Source organism: Ambystoma mexicanum, chromosome 8, assembly GCF_040938575.1.
Source record: "Ambystoma mexicanum isolate Mex_15411 chromosome 8, UKY_AmexF1_1, whole genome shotgun sequence".
NCBI classification, from domain to species: domain Eukaryota; kingdom Metazoa; phylum Chordata; class Amphibia; order Caudata; family Ambystomatidae; genus Ambystoma; species Ambystoma mexicanum.
In genome coordinates this window covers 756672765-756692547 of record NC_090929.1, presented here as the reverse complement: position 1 = coordinate 756692547, position 19783 = coordinate 756672765, and positions in this window count along the sequence as shown.

The following is a 19783-nucleotide window of genomic DNA, read 5'->3' as shown; positions in this document are numbered from 1 at the left end:
GGCATCGTGGGCCCTCCCGGGTGTGCGGTTTCCCCCTCCCCATGCCCTGCAGGCAGCCCACACCACAGGGGACTACCCTACAACTCTCGCCATGCCCTGCAGGCAGCCCACATGGCACCATGCACTTGTGAGCACTCTTGTGAGCCCCGACTCATGTCCCCCCAGCCTACCCCCAGTGACGGGCACCTGCCAGCAGGCCCCAACTCATGTCCCCCCACCTATCCACCCATATATACATGTATCTTCTTCATGTCTTAACAAGCCCGTCTCCTTTGCAGATGCATTTCATGTTGTATGCAGTAAACTGCCACATTTGCCTACCAGCAACACTCTGCAGTTGGAAGGGGTCTATGTGCTGCCTTAGTCAGGTTGTGACACTTGCACTACTTTAATTTGTTACTGTCATATGTTGCCATTGTTGGATCCTGTACTGATGTTTTGTCTTGCTGGTAAGTATTTGTTAATGTGTGCTGTTTTATTTTCATTGGTGAGAGGCAGTTGTCTGTGGCCTGTTTCTGTTTGGGACGGTGCACTTTGTGACACTTGTGTCATGTGATGTGCATTCATTTGGTTGCTTTCACATCGCATGCCAGGCCATGGTGTGTTAGGTAGCTGAGATGGGGTTAGGGAAGGGTTGGGTGACATGCCACTGTTTGTAGTGTTTTGCAAGGAGGTAGTCCTTCATGCTGCATGAATGTGTGTCTTTTACTGACACAGCATTGGGTGTGTTTAAGTAGCTAGGGATGCACACAATGTAGCACTTCCAGGTAAACAATCTCAGGGTGGTATGATTGTGACAGTTGACTGTTCCTTTTGTCATCATCATTAATTGTCATCTGGTATGTGCCAGGCCTGTGAGCACTCCGCAGGGGTGGGATTTTAGGTGAAGAAATTTGCAACAAGCTGGGTACGGGCTGCCTCACCACGTGCCCTTTCACCTCCCATGCGCAGCGGCCGTGCATGTGGTTGGGGATGTGGGGGCACCACCATGTACACCGGCACGCCCGGCCGGGTTGCAGCATTGTGCAGGACACATGCTGCCACTATGATCCTGCACACTACTGGGGGCGCATATAGCAGCTGCCCACCAGAGCGGTCAAGGGAGCGAAAGCGTGACTTCAGCACTCCGAATGTGCGCTCCACCATGCCCTGGGTTGCAATATGGGCTGTGTTGTATCTTACCTGGGGTGGTGTGGTGGGGTTCCGTATTGGTGTCATCATGTAAGTGCTCAGAGGGTAGGCACTGTCCCCTGGGGAGGTGATAATGGTTGTCATTAGTGGGGTTTTCCCATTTCTCAGTGTCTGACATGCATGCATGTGCAGAGGCATTTATACTCACCAATTAGCCATGTGTCGCCATGCCGCCCAGCTTCCAGGTCCCGGTTTAGGGCTGACATTCGGAATATGAAACTATCATGGCTGGACCCCGGATAGTTGGCATATACTGAGGTGATGATTCCCTTGGCATCACATACAACCTGCACATTGATGGAATGCCAGTGCTTGCGGTTTCGATAGATGTGCTCAATGGTCCTGGGAGGATGGAGAGCCACCCGGGTGCAATCAATGGCACCTAGCACTTTGGGGAAGTGTGCCACCCCATAAAAATCCTGGACAACGGCCTGCCTTTCTGCAGGTTTTCTGGGCATGTATATGTGCCTGCGGACTGAGGGGCATGCAGTCATGATCGCCACCACCTGGTGTAGGCAGCGTGACTGCATGGCCTGTGAGACACCACCAACTATGGCACTTGTCCATTAAAATTACCCAGTTGCCAAGAAGTGGGGTACATTCAGCAGCTTTTCCAAGGGGCTCAGTGCTTGGGAGCACAGGGTGGGTGATGTGAGGTCATCCTCCAACTCCCTGACCAGTTCTAGGATTATTAGTGGTGGAAACCTGTACATTCCATACACCTGGTCATCAGGCATCCCAAAAATGCTGGTCCTGGGTAAAAAAATGCAGGGCCTGGCTTTCCTCCTCCTCGTGTGGTGTCCCACGACCACGGCTGCGATGAACGGTATATTCATCATAGCGTATGAGCTCGTTTGTTGTTTGCGTGCACTTTTATGCTGCGCGGGGCCACTTACACCTGCTTCCTGATGGCGTACGTGTTTCCGGATTAGCGCGTCTTTTTTGGCGCACGGGTTTTCCCTGTTCGATTCCATGAATACGTGTTGTTAGTGCGCATGTGGGCGTTGCGAGCATTTACCTCCGTACTTCCCCCGTAATGCCCACATTTTCACGCATTGTTCCCCATTCCGCGTGTTACGCCCCGTGTTCTGCCCAATTTTTTTTTGTGTGCGCTACACATTGTGCGCTTTCCCTATGCGCGTGGCGCATGGCGTTTGGTAACGTGTGCGCCCGCGTGCACCATCCAAGGATTTGGCGCACATCCCAGGGTTTGCACGCGCAGCCCATTCCATGAATCAACGAACGGCTGCGTGTGTGGCTTTTGCACGCGTGTGCTGCGATTTTCACGCCTGCGCTCCCCTTTTCGGCGCACATTTATTCCATGAATTACCCTGTCAGTGAAAAAAACTTTGTTACAGGGACGTTATGGGTCCAAGTAAAACTGAAAAAACCCTGAAATTCGCCAGTTATGGTAAGTTAAGCTACCATAACTCGCGCCACCACTGTGCACTGCTAAGACTAACACCCAGGACATCAAAGATGACATCACAAATGTCATCCCTTCATCCCCTCCCATCCATTATCGCCGAGATTCCCCTGTATTTTTGTCAGTTTCTGCTTCCCCCTCTCTTTCATAAATTGTATATTTGTATATAATAATAAAATATTATATGTGTTGTTACTTTATTCCTCTGTGTCTTATTTTTCTTAAAAAGGCAGTTAAGGTGTCCACGGACAGCGCGGATATCCGGAATGTCCATAATCGACCAAAATGAAGGTGTCCTAAGAACACTATACCTGTCTGTACTGTCCGCAATCAAAATGGAACTATTCTTAGAACACACTCGATGTCCGGGATGTCCGCAATGAACCAAAATGGGGGTGTCCTAAGAACATTATACCTGTCTGTACTGTCCGCAATCAAAATGGAACTGTTCTTAGAACACACTCGATGTCCGGGATGTCTGCAATTAATCAAAATGGAGGTGTCCTAAGAACACTATACCTGTCCGTACTGTCTGCAATCAAAATGGAACTGTTCTTAGAACACGCCTGTCCGCAACTGTCCGTCGCATGTGTTTCACACTTTTAATTAGTTCGAGGACCCGAACACTGTCTGTAGAACACCTGTGCACATGCGCATAACCGTCCCTGCACATTTGGTGTCCTGCGGACAGCCGTCCCATTCGCGAACATGTCCGCTACGTCATCATGTGACCACACCCACGCTGAGCGTGTGTTCTTATTTGCGGACACTGTCCGGGTCCCCGAACATTTTAAAAGTAATTCTTTGGACAATCCAAAGTATTTTACAGTAAAAGTTCACCATTGCACATGTCCCAGACAATGTCCCTGGCAATCTACATACTTTTTGGAACTTTTGAGCCTTTTTTTGGTGTTCAAAGTGTCCGCAGACAGCCCGGCTGTCCGTGAAGCGCACACCAGCACCCCTCTAAAAAGCCACACCATAGAATTGCTCCTCATTGTGCTTCTGGCTACCTGACAGAGCATTGCTTATGACTTGCATTCACTGCATTGCTGCTGACTTTTGACTGCTGTCCTCCAGATGGCGACCATGGCTGCTTCAGCTTCATCACCACCCCCACCCCCTCCACCACCACCACCTCCCCAAGGGCCTGCAGAGGGAACAGGCGTGAGGATGCAGAGGAGACGGATGAAGAAGATGAGGTACTGGAAGTCCCTACTACCAGCACTCGCTGTGAGTCTTGGGTGTGGTGGTTATTTACCACTCTTGGTGGAGTGCCAAAAGCTTGTGCGAATAAGGTCATCTGCAATCAGTGCCACATGGTGCTGAGTCGTGGAAGGCCTGATTCTTATAGCTTTGGTACAACATCAATGAAGCAACACCTAAGGTTGTTCCAGGGTGGGGCTATTCGCAAGGTTGTACCTTGCGATAAACGTAGTAGGTTGAGTTCCTCTACAGCATCCCCAGTTTCCGCTCCTGTCACCACAAGAGACACTGCTGTGGGACAGCGCATCCTTCCAGCTGCCTCACAGGCCATTCATGATGCTGTTGACCCGTACCTTTCGAGGGTCACACTATTGTGTATGTACTGCGATGCAGTACTCTGCAGGGGGGAGAACCTTCGCAGTGCTTTCGAGACTGTGGTCAAGGAGCATGAGAAGGTCTGCTACCTACCTAAATAAGGCCCACCCTACATCTTCCTCTCTCCACCTGCCCTTTCTTATCCCTGTGGTTGGTGTCCCTTCCTTACCCTCCTTTCGCCACCTTTCCTTGTGTGTCATGTTTAAAAAAAAAAACAAAATAAAGAAAACAACAAAAACCAAAAAAAAGACTCTTTTCAGAGCTGCCTTTTAAAGTTTAAAAATAGAAGTGACAAATTAATAGTGCAGGGCCCTGTGCATTTTTTAGAAGTCCGCGGACAGTTCGCAGACATTTAATTTTGGGGGTTGCTGCCCTATCAGAACCATTGCACTTTTCTATGGGAAGAAGTGGTGGCTCTGAAAAGAGCCTTTTGGTAGTATTTCTTTGTTTTTCAAAAGCTTCAAATGATTAATACTTACTGCAAAATGTATTAATGTAATTACAAAAAAGGTTGAAATGCATTTTGTATATTTCGCAGAAAAATCTTATTTCCAGCATAAGTAAGATGTACTCCATCTCTGCGAAAAATGTATGTGCTACAACATAATATTTTCAATCTGAAAAGAGGACATGCCAACATCTCTTAAAAAGGCACAAACAGCCTTATTGACATTCCGCCTCGCTTTCTCCATTTGTGGACCGAATGAATAAGAACGCAGTCACATTTTTCTCTGCGCAATAAGCGAAAAAATTACTTGGGAATTTGGAAACATGTCCATTACCTTCCCAAGCCCTTCTTTCATTGAAAATTGCAAAGAAATTCCAGACACATGTCCTAACCTGTTCCCTCCACAATGAATAATAATTATGTCTGGATGACGCTGTGTCACCAAAGTAGCACACAAACGTACCAAATCCAGCCACTTCATTCCACGCACTCCATGCCAGTGCACTTCCACATGAGGGAATCCAAGATGTGCAGCCACTCCACAGCGTTATGCAAGCACCTCCAACCAATTTATCCATGAGTCTCCCAAAATCCAGATAATCTGTTTTCTGAAACACACAGCCATAGCTTTCTGTTCTTCTATCAGGAAAAAGACTTTCTGATAAACTCTCTCCTTACACAACACACCCAGTAAACCTTATTGACCAATCCCTTGCTCTGCTCATTCTCATTTGCATGCCTCTCAACCCCAAAATCCCCGTATGTAATATGTGTTGTCCGCGGACATCCGCAGTGTCCACCGAAAAACCGAAAAATCTGAGCGTGATGAATGTAAATTTAAATAGTGTGCCCCATTTTCCCTTTGAGGTTGGCTCTGAAAAGAGCCGTTTTTTTGTTTTTTTGCAGATGCATGAGAGACACCTTTTGTTTTGTATTTTATTTTTTTTCTTATATTACTCTTAAAACTTTCAAATAACCTTCTCCAAAGCAACCCTTATATTCCAAAACTGCATGGCCTTTCCCATAAAAGATAAAGAAATGCCATCTTCTTTAAAATAAACAGCATTATCAGAATCAATGTTCACATTATTACAAAAGAACATACCAGCTCTAAGCATGGAAGCAAACATGCCTTGTTTGACTGCACACCTAGCAATGTTTTGCTGAGTACAAAAAACAGAACTATTGTCCCATATTGCCCTAGGTACTAAACCAGAAAAAATAACTTTGGCATTTGGAAGGACTTTCATTACTGCTTGAACCAAGTGTTCCAAATCTGCCAACAAAGAAGGGGCACTGACACAGCCCAAATGCAAAGCACCACAGTGCAAAACTACCACATGGGGACTGTTCATCCTGGCCATATCTTCACAAAGATGTACAATTCCCTGCACATTGAAATCAGGCACAGTGCTCGACACCACCTCCACTCCTTTAACATCAAAATTGTTTGCCACATTCCAGCATTTAACATACTGCTCCAAACCATGCACAAACATATCTCCAACCACCAACACCCTGACTTTCTCCACCTCTGTCATCTTCACTACACACAGCCTCTTTCAACACAAATCCACAACCTCAACACCTGATTGGCTAATCCATACAGTCCCCTTTCCATGCTGGATTTGCTGAAAAACCAGGATGTGGCACGCCCTGTCCGCGGGCAGCCGCGCTGTCCACGTTATGCGTAACTCTAAGGCAGCCCTTCTACCCTTTCCACTTCACTCTCTGTACCATTCCCTCATTGGATACAGCTAAGAAGTCACACAACCATCCACCAATCACATCCAAGAACTCTACATCTAACTCCATCATCATAGTTCAGCACTTCAAATGTACTGCTGATCACTCTAAGTACAAGTCTCAAGTCATTGGGAAGCACCTACTACATAAACTACTGTACATGTCTCCAAGATTTCTACTTTCAGCTTCATGCATATCCACATGCATGAATACAAACTACAGGTATGCATATTTTGTGCACAGTACATGTACAGCTCTTGTATAAATGCATATAAACAGGGTAACTGCCACTTAACCTGTATACCCTACAAAATGAACTTACTGTCATTTTTCCCATCTGCTATAATCAACGGTCACTTGTAAACCTTCTGCTATCCAAATTCTTTTTTTCCACACAAAGCTATCTAAAAAAGTGTAATTTCATATTAAAAGATGGGAGAAGAAACAGTATAATTGTAGAAAGACACTCTGTAGTGTATTATAAAATTACACACAGACAGGATGAGTTCATGCATCTTTGTGCACTCACACAGATAGACACTATCATTAGAAAAGCTCCCAGCTGAAACAACACCACTGCCTCTACATCACAGCCTTCTGCTTTATTACCCACACCTTCACAAATGCTTACATTCCATGCTTTTCTATACAGTTTCTGCCATTTACCCTATAAAAATAGCAAAATATGTATATGATTATTTCTTCGATCTCCTAACATCCAGTAACACAGCCTTAAGAAGCCAAGTGAGTTTCATACGCTTAGTATTATTCTCATTTGCAAGGCATGTTCAACTGACAGATTCTAAGTAAAATATACAGGCTGCACATAGGCAAAGGAAGCTGCATGCACACACTATGTTCAGTTATCAAAAAACACTACTACTACAAAAACATAAAAATCAACGTCTAAATTAACAACAGTGCTATAAACACACAAAATTACTAACTTATTTCTTTTACAATTGCAGTGAAGACCACTCTCCTGAAAAGCAGCAGCATCTGAAGTACAAACAACAACTCAGAAGAAACCTGCTCTTTCTATGCAAAAAAGTAAGTACAATACTACCATAATGTTCTGTTACTCAAACACACTGTGGGGCTGATTCATGGAATTTGTGCGATGAAAAACTGGGATTTGTGCACCATTCTGCCCACAAATCACAGGGATTTGCGGGCAGAATGGCACACAAATCCCCATTTTTCGGCGCAAAAATTCCATGAATCAGCCCCTAGAATGTTAGTATTGCAGAACAAAGAACTGTTTTAATTCTATAGCATTAGATTTAGTATTAGTGCTTCTCCTCACCACTAGCTTTGTATTGACATCTGAACCCCAGTATAGTAACACACAAATACAAGAATAGCCTTCCCAACTTGTTATAGCTGGCTATTGCACAATCCCACACCTCCACATACATCCTTACCATCATACTCAGACACTCATGCACACAGCACACATACATTGCACAACAGCCCAACCCATACCTTCTTTTTTTTCCAACAGACCCCAAAGAATGCCTACCAAAAAGCAACTCTGTAGAAAGCAACACAGAAGTAGAGCAAATCAAAATAAAAGTGTTCAAAATAAGCATCCATCTCTAGCAGAATGTGTACAAAATGTTCAAACAAAACAGCTAATACAGTCATTAAGCAAAACAAAACAAGCTTCCAGTACATAAACTTTGCCTCCTCTTTCAAAATGTAAAACGAAACAGAAAGTGATTAACAAGAATTCAGCTACTGCTAACACTGCTCCTATAAATCTTGATGTAGTGGCAAGTAACCATACCAAAAAAAGTATTTTTACTAAAATGTTCCGCCACAGAGTCCTTCTGAATCTTATAAAGACAGGAGAGAAATCATGCACAACCCTCAAAACATACAGTGGAAAATTAATCTTAGAAGCTCTCATAGACAGTGCAATCCTTCTCAAAAGGAAGTTATTTATTTTAGTTTTAAACAGAATGAAACCACTAACAAAACTAACTACTAAACTACAAAAAAGACTTCTCAATAAACGCAATGTCCACAAAAATAACTTCTTAAATATCTGTGGAGGTGAATGGAGTCACACCACGTGCACAGAACCATATTTTAATGAAGAAGCATACAAACAAAAGCAAACACTCACAATTGCCATACATAGCAGTGGACAAGGGTATAAAAAACGTAATAATACCATAATGGAACAAGAAATGCTGCTTACAAAAATATCCCCAGAAAACTCATTATCACCTCTCCATTCGACTGAACCAAAACGTCCAGTGTACAAATGGCCGTTCACGTCAATGTGTAACATTGCCAAAAAATCTTTCAAATCTTTACGTCAGTTCCTCAATCAGTATGTGAAAGGCAAAGACAAATTATGGATACCTGTCCAGTAAGCAAATACACAGGACTACAAGGACATTCAGTAGCCTGCATTTCAGGACCTATTTGCAAAAGCACCTTCCATCATATCAAAATGATATCAATACATCATTCAACTATAAGAAATCTAGTCCATAAACTGTACTATGCTAAAAGTCCTGCTTTAGCACTAGCCAATTTAAATAACAATCTTCTACATGGTACAGCCAAACACCTACTCGAAGAAATAGAGCATATCCAAAGAAAATATTTTACAACAGACTAGCAACAATTATACAGATGGCAACCTTCTACTACACACATACAAAAAAGAAATACTAAAATTTAAAAGTACATCCGCTGAAGTACCAAACCATGTGTGTGTGTGTTGCCGCAGAACTTTTTATAAAAGTAGCACAAGCACTGTAGACATAACATACAAAATAGAAGACAATGAAGATTCCAAATGGTTTGAATTAGCTCTCTACCTTATGTCAGAAAACAAATACAAAATAACTGACCCCTTAATACTTTGCAGTTACTGCACTGCAAAACTTGACAACAACCAAACTCCTTCACGTGCTATCACAAATAACTTGTAATTATTCCCACTACCAAAACCCCTGCAACAACTCAATTAATATGAGAGCGTCATAATCCAAACAGTGCACCCATTTCAAGCAATAATATGCCTTCAACCAAAAACAGCAAAATTACCTCCCTCTGAATTAGTGAAAGGCATTTGTGGCAAAGTAGTTTATTTACCATTAGATCTTTAAGAAAATGTACACACTCTGGGAGTGCAAAGTCCAATAGATCAATCTTTAATTGTCTTAGTAAATGGTGTGCCTACAAAAGACAATAAAAGTTGGCAACAGCTTGTGGACTTACATAAAGTTAGACAAGCCTTGTAATATCTAAAAGACAATGGGCCTCATTACACGGTAGGCGGTAGCATGGCGCTATAAAGCTACCCCCTTACCGCATTCCGGGTCCGTGTTCCCGGAATAGGGACTTACCGGGTCATTCCGACCCTGGAGGACCCGGTAAGTCCCCATTCCAGGAACCATTCCCCATTCCCATTTCAGCCCCCATAGGTCTCAATGGGAATGGGGAAGGAGCTAATAACGGTACCGCAATTTGCTGTATGGTTATTAGCTCTGAAGTCCCTTAGCGGGTCCCTTCCCTAACGCCTGGTAAGACCAGGTAAAACCAGGCGTTAGGGGAGGGACCCGCTAAGGGACCTCGTAGTAGGGCGGTAAGCCATTACCGGCACCGGTGCCCTTACTGGTGCCCGTAATCCCTTACCGCCTACAGTGTAATGAGGCCCAATAATGAATACTACAAAGAAATTAATACTGAAGAAAACCTGAGGGAAACCACTGAAATAATTCAAAGGTCACCAGAAACTGGTCAATTTCAACTTCTAGATCCTGCTACAGTATCCAATATTTTAGACCACTATACAATTCATCCATTACACTCTAAGGACACCACAGATGATGCACTGGAAATGTACCAAATGCGAAAAACCAAAGGATCACCAATCAGCATATGGGAAAAAAGTATAGAAGCATGTGTCTTTCGTCTACTCTTTCCTATTGGGAAATGAGGAGGGTACGATGATAGACCCACTCAGATAACAGCATCAGAATACCGCTCTTTACGAATGTATTCTGAAGATCCCAGATTTAGATAAAATGTGGAATACATATTCCACCTACTCTTTGAAAGTGAACTAGCAACTCTATGCTATGGAGTTGCACACACATTGAAATCAGGTACCCATTTTCAAAATATGTAAGCTATGCAGTTACTACAAAAAGTGCAAGAAAAAGATGAGGTTCTACAATCAAGCATTACATATCTGGTAGCAAACATGCGTGGTACAAAAGAATACTGGTTCCGATGTCACGGAGATGTACGTTGTATGATAAGAAACCTTGGCCCACCCACTTGGTTTGTTACATTAAGTTGTGCAGAACATGCATGGGAAGATTTATATGATTTCCTACGCATAGCAAACAAAAACAAAACAAACACAGGTATACTAACACCTGGAGAACTCTGCTCTCTAGATCCTGTTAATGTTTCAAGATATTTCCATCATCGCTTCATTGCTATGCTATACTTTATTTGAAATAAAACTGTTCCTCCCCTCAGAGAAGTGCAACACTTCTTTTGGAGAAAAGAATACCAAGCCAGAGGAGCACCACATATCCACATGCTTTTATGGATTAAAGATGCTCCTAAATTTGGTCAAAACAGTGATGCCACTGTTTTACAGTTTATCGAAAAATATGTCACTTGTGAAATTCCTTCACAAACAACAAATAGTGACCTTCATGCAGAAATTTTATAATTTCAAAGACATAAATGTGGGAAATATTATCGTTGCAAATATAAAAACAAAGGGGAATACTACACCAAATGCTGCTTTGGTTTCCCTAGACCAGTTACAACAACAGGTCAAGTAAACAACTTCATGTCTTCATTTAGACATAGTGTCAAAGGTAAATCACCTAAGAACACATGTTACATAAAAGGAACATGAGAAGCAAAATATATCAGTGATTACAATGCAATCATTTTTCCTCTTATGGAATGCAAACATAGATGTGCAGTACATTGCAGACCATTCCACTGCATTTGCACAATATGTTACAGCCTACTTAATGATAGCAGAAAAAACAGAGCTTCAAGACATCTGAGATGACCTATCATCTGACAAAACACTGTCACAGAAATTGTACAGCTTAGGCATAAAAATGCTCTCTCGTAGACAATGTGGCTGCTATGAAGCTGCAAACCGTTTAACTGGCACTGCTTTGTATGGAAAATCTGAAAATATAGTATGGCTAAGTCTCCGTTCTGCTAAATCTAGAAAAAGAGTTCTCAAATCATATGAGGACATAGAAACAATAGCAAAAAATGATCCCAACAGCCAAGACATTTTGAAAAACAATTTACTAGACACATGCTACCCAAACAGGAGTACCACTTTGGAAACCATGGCCCTCATTACGAGATATTAGCTCCATGGCTGCCGCCAAACCGGGCTCATTTACCGGGTTCCTGCACTGAGGAATAACCGGGTCATTCCAACATTGGAGGACCCGGTAATTCCTCCTTGCAGGAACCATTCCCCATTCCCATTTGAGCCCCCATAGGGCTCAATGGGAATGGGGATGGAGGTAACATTGGGCACATTATGAGTGTCCCGTTGTTACCTCCCTCTTCCCCTCGCGGTACCCGGAACAGATGCCTGGTTTTACCAGGTGTCTGATCCGGGTACAGCAAAGGGAAGCTCATAATCGGTGCTCCCATAATGAAGGGGGCCAGTCCCGTACCGGCCCCCTTCATTCCGGGAGCGCCAGCCTTATAATGAGGCCCCATCTGTCTATACCACATAGCCCAAAACTTCACATACAAAAATAATATAAAACCAGATGAAAACAAAGGTAGATACAGAGTGACAAATTGTGAAGGCAACTTAGTGAAACTTACCAAACGAAGTTTAATTAATCATATAAAATTATCATTAAAAACTCCTCGACATAAAGAACTATATTACATGTCCCTGCTACAACTTTTTAAACCATGGAAAAAAGAAGAAGAGTTACTAGATATCTATGACTCCTATGAAGACACTTTGAAAGCAAATGAAAGCACTATAACAGATGTAAACTTTACACAGTACAAAACAATGTTGCACAATGAACAGTAACACGAAGAAGAACTCCAGGCCCGACTAGATGAGGACACTACCGACAGTAGTCAACCTTCTGTAACAGGAAGCCAAGAACCACTGGGACAGCCACTAATAGCAAATGAGGCAGAATTAGCTATGACAGAAGTAGAAAACACCCTGTGTCACTATGAAAAAGATAGAGAAGACTTCACTGTACTGAAATCAAAACTGAACAATGAAGCAGCGTAGCATTTTCCAAGAAGTAACAAAACAAATTGAACATGGTGTACAAAACAACACCTGCCAAAACTACAAACCTATATTACTATACGTCAGTGGTCAAGCTGGTTCAGGAAAAACAATTATCAGAAAGTTCCTCCAACAATTGACAAACAACAAACTGTCAGCTGTTGTAACTGGCCCCACAGGTTTAGCTGCCTACAACATAGGTGGCGTCACTTTACACAGATTACTCCTTCCAGTAGAACACCAAAGCAAATTAGATTATTACAAACTTTCTACAGAAGCTGCAAAGGAACTACGCAGAGTTTTGAAACCAATGAAAATGCTGCTAATAGATAAAGTGAGCATGGTCTCCAACCTAATGTTGGCTTTGATTCACCTCAGATTACAAGAGGTACTCAAAACAGACTAAGAAGAGCTCTTTGGAGGAAAACACATTATTGTTTTCAGAGATCTTCTTCAATTGACAACGGTAAAAGGTGAACCTATTTTTGAAACCTTAGGGCACAAACTCTGCCGTAAAACTGTTGGCAGAATAGGAAATGTCAACCTTTGGCAACATTTCCAATACAGCGAATTAACAGAAAACATGCGCCAGTCTGCAGACGTCACATACGCCAACATTTTTAAAAGTATTAGAGTTGATGTACTATCTCAAGAAGCACAATCAATATTAAAAACGCGGCACATCCATGCACTCTATGGCCAGAACTCATGTGCTACTGATGTCATGGAAAAATTAGCACACACAAATGTCAATTGTATGTCGTTGATGCCAACTCTTGCAAGCTGTTCAAAATTCAATGAAACTATGTTGAAAAAAGAAATGCAACCAATAATTGAAATTTGATCCACAGACAAACTGGATGTACATGGTATGACACTACCCATGTGACAACAAGCCACAACAAGACTAAATACCTTAGAAAACTCTCCAACACAACTGGTTTGGAAGAAATATTAAAATTATCTCTAAACTGTAGAGTAATTATCTCTAAACTGTAGAGTAATGCTTAAACGTAACATTGACGTGGAGCAAGGACTAGTTAATGGCGCACTTGGTACAGTTGTTGGCTTTCAAACATACCCATGTGACAACAACATTCAGATTGTCAATATTCTCTTTGACAAACTATCAGAAGTTAAAAGGATAGGACGCTCAACAGTCCGATTCCTTCTTTTCAAAGACATGTATGTACGACGAGAACAATTTTCTCTAACTCTAGCATACTCAGTCACCATTCACAAATCACAAGGTCTTACCCTAGATAAAGCATTGATAGATATTGGGAGCACAGTCTTTAAAGAAGGCATGAGCTATGTAGCACTATCGCGCTTACGTACACTTGATGGACTATTTCTAATCAACTTTGATGCAAGAAAAGTAAATGATGATATTCCTTGCATTCTCGAATACAATAGACTACGTTCACTGTACACCCCCATCTAAAAACCTACCCTGTTACACAAAAAGCAAAACGTTGTAAAAGAAAACTACTTCAAACAGAAACGATACAGGATCTCACTGCAAATCCTCCAAAGAGAGTAAAAGAAGTTAATACTTCATCAATTAATAGAACCAAAGAAGAATCTACTGCTCAAAGTAACTCAAGTACTTCTTCAAAGAAGCAACACACACTCTGAAAAAATGACTTGGACACAGAACTATCAGGTCCATTCAAATTTTCAAATATAACTGGTGTACATTGCTACGCAAATGTAGCAATAAATATTCTATTCCAATTGCCACCAATTATTGACAACATTTACTTACACAATACAGACCAATTGTGTTTGCAAATGTTAGTCCTTCATAGAAATGCAACCAACAATCCTGACAACACCTACAGTGTTCATGGATTAAGACAAGAATTGGACTAATGTGCTTGAATGGTCAAATTCACTATAAACTCATTAGAAGATCCACAAGAATTTCTAATGTACTTACTACAAGTGCTCGAAAACAAAAACATACCTATAAATGAAATCTTCCAGATTTCATACATGTGGAAACATACATGCACACTGTGCAACAATATGGCACAGGAACAAATCCCTAATGAACGCTTCGTGTATGTATCCATACCTAACTGTGAATCCGATCCATTTCAGCAACTTGTACAAAATACAAATCATGGCAGATTATGTACTACCTGCAATTCAGATAATCGCTTCACCTTACAAATACAGACACATAGTAAATATGTAATAGTAATGATTTTACGTTACAATGCAGATGGCACCAAAAACAACTGCAAGCTGACTGGATTCACACATGATCAAGTATCACTTGGTAAGAAAACCTTCACAACATTAGGTATAATCTACCACGCAGGAGCCACAACCAATGCAGGTCACTACACTGCATATATAAAAAAGAATTGTGGATGGTTTGTATGTAATGATAGTACAATTACTCTAAAGCAGAGATTACCAGCATATCTTATAAACGCTTATTTAATATTCTTAAAACCAAAATTTTATAACTAATCTGTGCATAAACATTAACAAAACTTCAATTAGAAAACTATAAACAGTTAAAATACGCCAACAGGTATCTAACTGCCCCAAAACATCTGCAACAAGCCAACAGATAGAAGATTAGCATAAAATTATAAGAAAACAATTAGAATACACCAACAAGTATCAAACTGCCCCAAAATCTGCAACAAGCCAACAGATAGAAGATTAGCCAGAAACAACAAATAAGCACTGAAAACAAAGAAAGAAATATATTGTACCATAACAAAAAAATGGATTTTTTTTTCCCACAGACCCAATGATTTAATAAACAAACACAGAAACTGAGCAAATTGCACAGTACACTGGTTTGAAATATAGTACTTCTAAAGTACAAAATATGAGGGTCGAAATAATGCAGAAATGTCTATTATGCAATGCAATAACTCATTATGAACTACCTACATGTGATCTTTCCTTTTATCACAGAAATTTTAAAAGAATATCTGCTCCATTTACCCAAGTCATGAAAAAAATATATCCAATCACAAAAAGTCAAACAGTAAGTATATAATAATTGAACTCACAAATACTGCTGCATAACACAACCATTCAAGCAAATATCTAACCATACACCACAATCCAAAATGTTTACATCCATGGATATGTTATACTGCAGTGCTTGTTACCAAACTCTACAATCTTAATTGCATGACTTAGCCAAAACTTCACATACAAACTCTACAAATCAAACAGTACACAAACTTTTGATTTGTGGATATTTGATGGATGTTTGATTCTATGGGTGTGTTATGCTGCGGTGGTTGTGGCCAGGGCCTAGAGTCTTGGGTGCATGCACCCAAGACTGTAGACCCTGGCCACAACCACCGCAGCATAACACACCCATAGAATCAAACATTTTAATTGTGGTATATGGGCTACTTACACAGAATATTAATTACAATCAATGCTCGACTAACAACCCAAAACCAATATCATACTAAAGTAAAATAGCCAGTAGTGCATTTGTTATGTCTGTGGACAGCCGTGAAGACCGCGGACATAATGAACACATCAGGGGCACCTGCCACCTAAACAAATACAGCATTTGACCCATCTCTTACTCCCCTACCCTCCCCAAGCACTCTTACACACCAACACATTCCCCAAAATAGTGTTTTCGACACTGCGCTCTCCGCTATATCCGTGGATCCAAGATGGTAGGTGCATCAAAACAATGTGATGCACCTTACGCTTATTCCAAGCCAATCAGCAAACATGTCGCATGTCTGCGGACATGACACAAGCCGATTAGCCAATCGGTGTCCTGTCCGCAGAGCGAACAGGGAAATGTGTCCGCGGAGCGGACATAGATATCACAATTTTTTTTTACACCTTCTTTTTGTTTGGTCGTTTAAAAAAAACTACTGGACGGATTTCCACCAAATTTACAAAAGCATGCTTTCAGGACCAAGCCGCTGCTGCTGCCGCAAATTTGATGCAAATCCGTCCAACGGTTTGAGCTGTAGGCGTGAGCAAAGTTTTTTCCCCATTCACTCTATGGGAAAAAAAGAAATGTTGGGACCCCCCTTATAACTTTGTCCCCCCTGCACCAAACCTCACTAAACTTTGCAAAAATTCAGAGTGGACCATATACTTTTTTTCAAAGTTTGGTGAGAATTCATCCAGGGAGAGCAAAGTTATAAGCCACCCACAAAGTGCACTTCCTATGGGATTAGCAATTTAACCATAACTACATGGCCGCTACCGCAGGCCATGTAATATATATATTTTACTGCGAGTCATAAAATCACTTGGGTCCCTTACTTTTAATCAGTGAAGTCTATTAAACCTGAACAGCATATACTGTCTTCTGCGTTTGTTTTTGTCTCACAATCATGTAAGAGTGTCACGTTGTAAATAAGAGGAACGCTATTACATATTCCATTGAGAGCAATTTAGATGCTATGTACTTGATGTTATCATACCAATACTTCTTAATGGCTTTGCTTTTAACATCTTGTATTCTGATCGCATCAAAGAGATCCCAACACACCCTAATTTCCAGCATATCTAAACACATTTCTATTTCTTGTTAGTGCGTAATTATTGCCCTCTTTGAACATGGTTGTTGCCAATACTTCTCTTCGTGTATTTGTTAGACATGATTTACATCCAGCAGGATTCGGTGTTGCCTCAGTTTATAATAGTTTTAGTGAAATCAGCAAAGTTATAATCCAATCAGTGCGAGATGTATATTTTTGGTAAACCCAGTTCTGTGTGCTACATTCTAGCTACATTACTGCCTCCAAGCGGTCTAACCATTTAGTACTGTCATGGGTGTTCATCTTTTTTGCGTAAAACTTTTTTGCTGGCACGACTGATAAACCACCATATTAATCATCAAATCATTTTAAAGCCAAGATGTTTTTAAGGCTTTAACTTCCTTCCAGGCAAGGAGTGTTTGCAAAGTTTTGCGCCAGCTTTAAGCAGACCCAAATAACAAAAATGGTCCAAATGCTGTAACTGTTGCTGTCCCACGCGCCATTGTGTGGCACTGGACTTTCTTTAAAAAATAAAAACGTTATTTATCATTTAACCAACAGTAAAACAAGAGCTACACAGTCAGTCCCAAGTCTCACCCTCAACCCTCTCATTAAAAGAGCCACCTTGTATGAGGATAAAAAGCAACAAGACACCAAGCAGATCTCCTGTCTCCCTCCATCCAACAGATAGCAATAGTCAGATATCCGCCCTGTCCCCCACCACGCCCCCTCACCCTCCACCTCCCCAATTAATCGTTTCCGGACTCTAAGCGGACCTCCATATCCGAGTTCTCTTCCCAACTTGTTTTCCTAAACAGGTAGCTTCTGAGCGGGGCTCATATGTCCTTGGATCTGCTACACAAAGGTAGCATTTTGACAGACTGCCTATCAAAGGTTTTGCAACAGGCCAGCAGTCTCATCCACTGTTGAGACGGGGTACCGGCCCTCTGTAGCCTGCCCTCGCTATGAGAAACCTTGCAGTTATGGAGACCATATTGAAGAATCGCCTCATAAGGACATCCTTCTCTCTTAACATTCCCAGCATCCAGCTCATAGTATCCACAGACAATTCCAGACCAGTCATGTCACAAGTAGCGGCAATAGCATGAGACCAAAAGTGCTGCACGCCAGGGCAACCCCAAGCTAAATGCAGAAAATTTGCCACCTCTGTATGGTATCTTTCACATTGAGAGGAAACCCAGTCGTCAAGTTTACACCGGGAGTGATACATTTGGTCTATGTATTTGCAATGTGTCAGCCTGAACTTACTATTCAGGGCAATGGTTTTAGTTAGTGAGCGTGCTTTTTCCCATTGTATGTCTGTGAAGACCACACCTAAAGAAGCCTTCCACTTGTTCCTAGCTGTGTCATGTCCTTGCATCATTGTGACTTAAAGATTTTGTAAATTGTTGATATTGTGGCGCTGCCCGATGACGGGGCGCGCACGCAGCGGCGTGACGTTGCACGCCGCCACGTGCAGCATAAATAAACGGGGCGTTTCCCGGCCGCGTCAGAGCGACAGGGAAGCCCGAACCAAGAGGACGTGTGCGAGTGAGTCCTTTGGGTTCCGGGGCTTACGGACAGCACCGGGGGTCGCAACCAACCCCCAACAGTGGCGACGAGTGGGGGAGACGATGCCAAGGCCCGGCGGTGAACATTTCTGTCATTTGTTTCACTAAAACAAAGTCCTGCTAAGACTTCGTTTTGAGCCGCAGGCCGTGCGTCACCCACGCGGCTGGCGGCAATTTTACCTATCAGGCCGTGGAACTTCACGGAGCTCCGGTTCGGGCTCTGAAGTGCACCCAGACCTAATTTTTGGAAATCCTGTCAGCAGGCAGCTATACCTGCATATACATGTGCCCAATTTGTTATTTTCTCATTTTCTTGGGTCTCCTACATCGAGTGCAAGAAAGGAGGAGGGCTACAATGGCTGGGCCTGCATAGCCCACTATTCTTTCTTGTCTCAATTTTTGGAACAGTGGAAGGCTGGGGCCTTCTTCATCCTCTTCATCATCAGACTGGTGGCCCTACTGTTCTTCATCCTCTTCATCATCACATAGGTGTGTTGCAGTGTTCTTCTTCAGTTTGCAGGCTGGTGGCCCTACTGTTTTTCATCCTCTTCATCATCACAGAGGTGTGTTGCAGTGACTGTTCCTTCTGCCTGGCGGTGGCTCAGAGTTTGAGTTGCAGCACCCATTTTCCACGCTGGGGGTGCCTGTGCGCTCGAGCTCATGAGTGATACTGAGGATCAAGACGGTGCTCAACCAGCAGCGGTGCAGCAGCCTCCACGTGCTCAAGTGGTGCTTCCAGGCCCATTGCCTCCAGTGCAGCCGGTGCAGCAGCCTCCAGCGGTTCAAGCAGGTCCTCCAGGTCCGTTGCCTCCCGTGCAGCCGGCGGTAGTACTGGCTGTCCAGCCAATTCCTCCTGCAATGGCCCAGGCACGTGCACAGGCGGCCCTACAGCCCGTCCCGGGGTTTGATATCTCGGGCCCACCCTCCAGCTTGGGGCCCAGATGGAAGAGGTGGGTCGACCGCCTGGACATGTACTTTCGTGCCACCCAGGTGGTTGATGATGACACCAGGCTGGCAACTATGTTATACTCG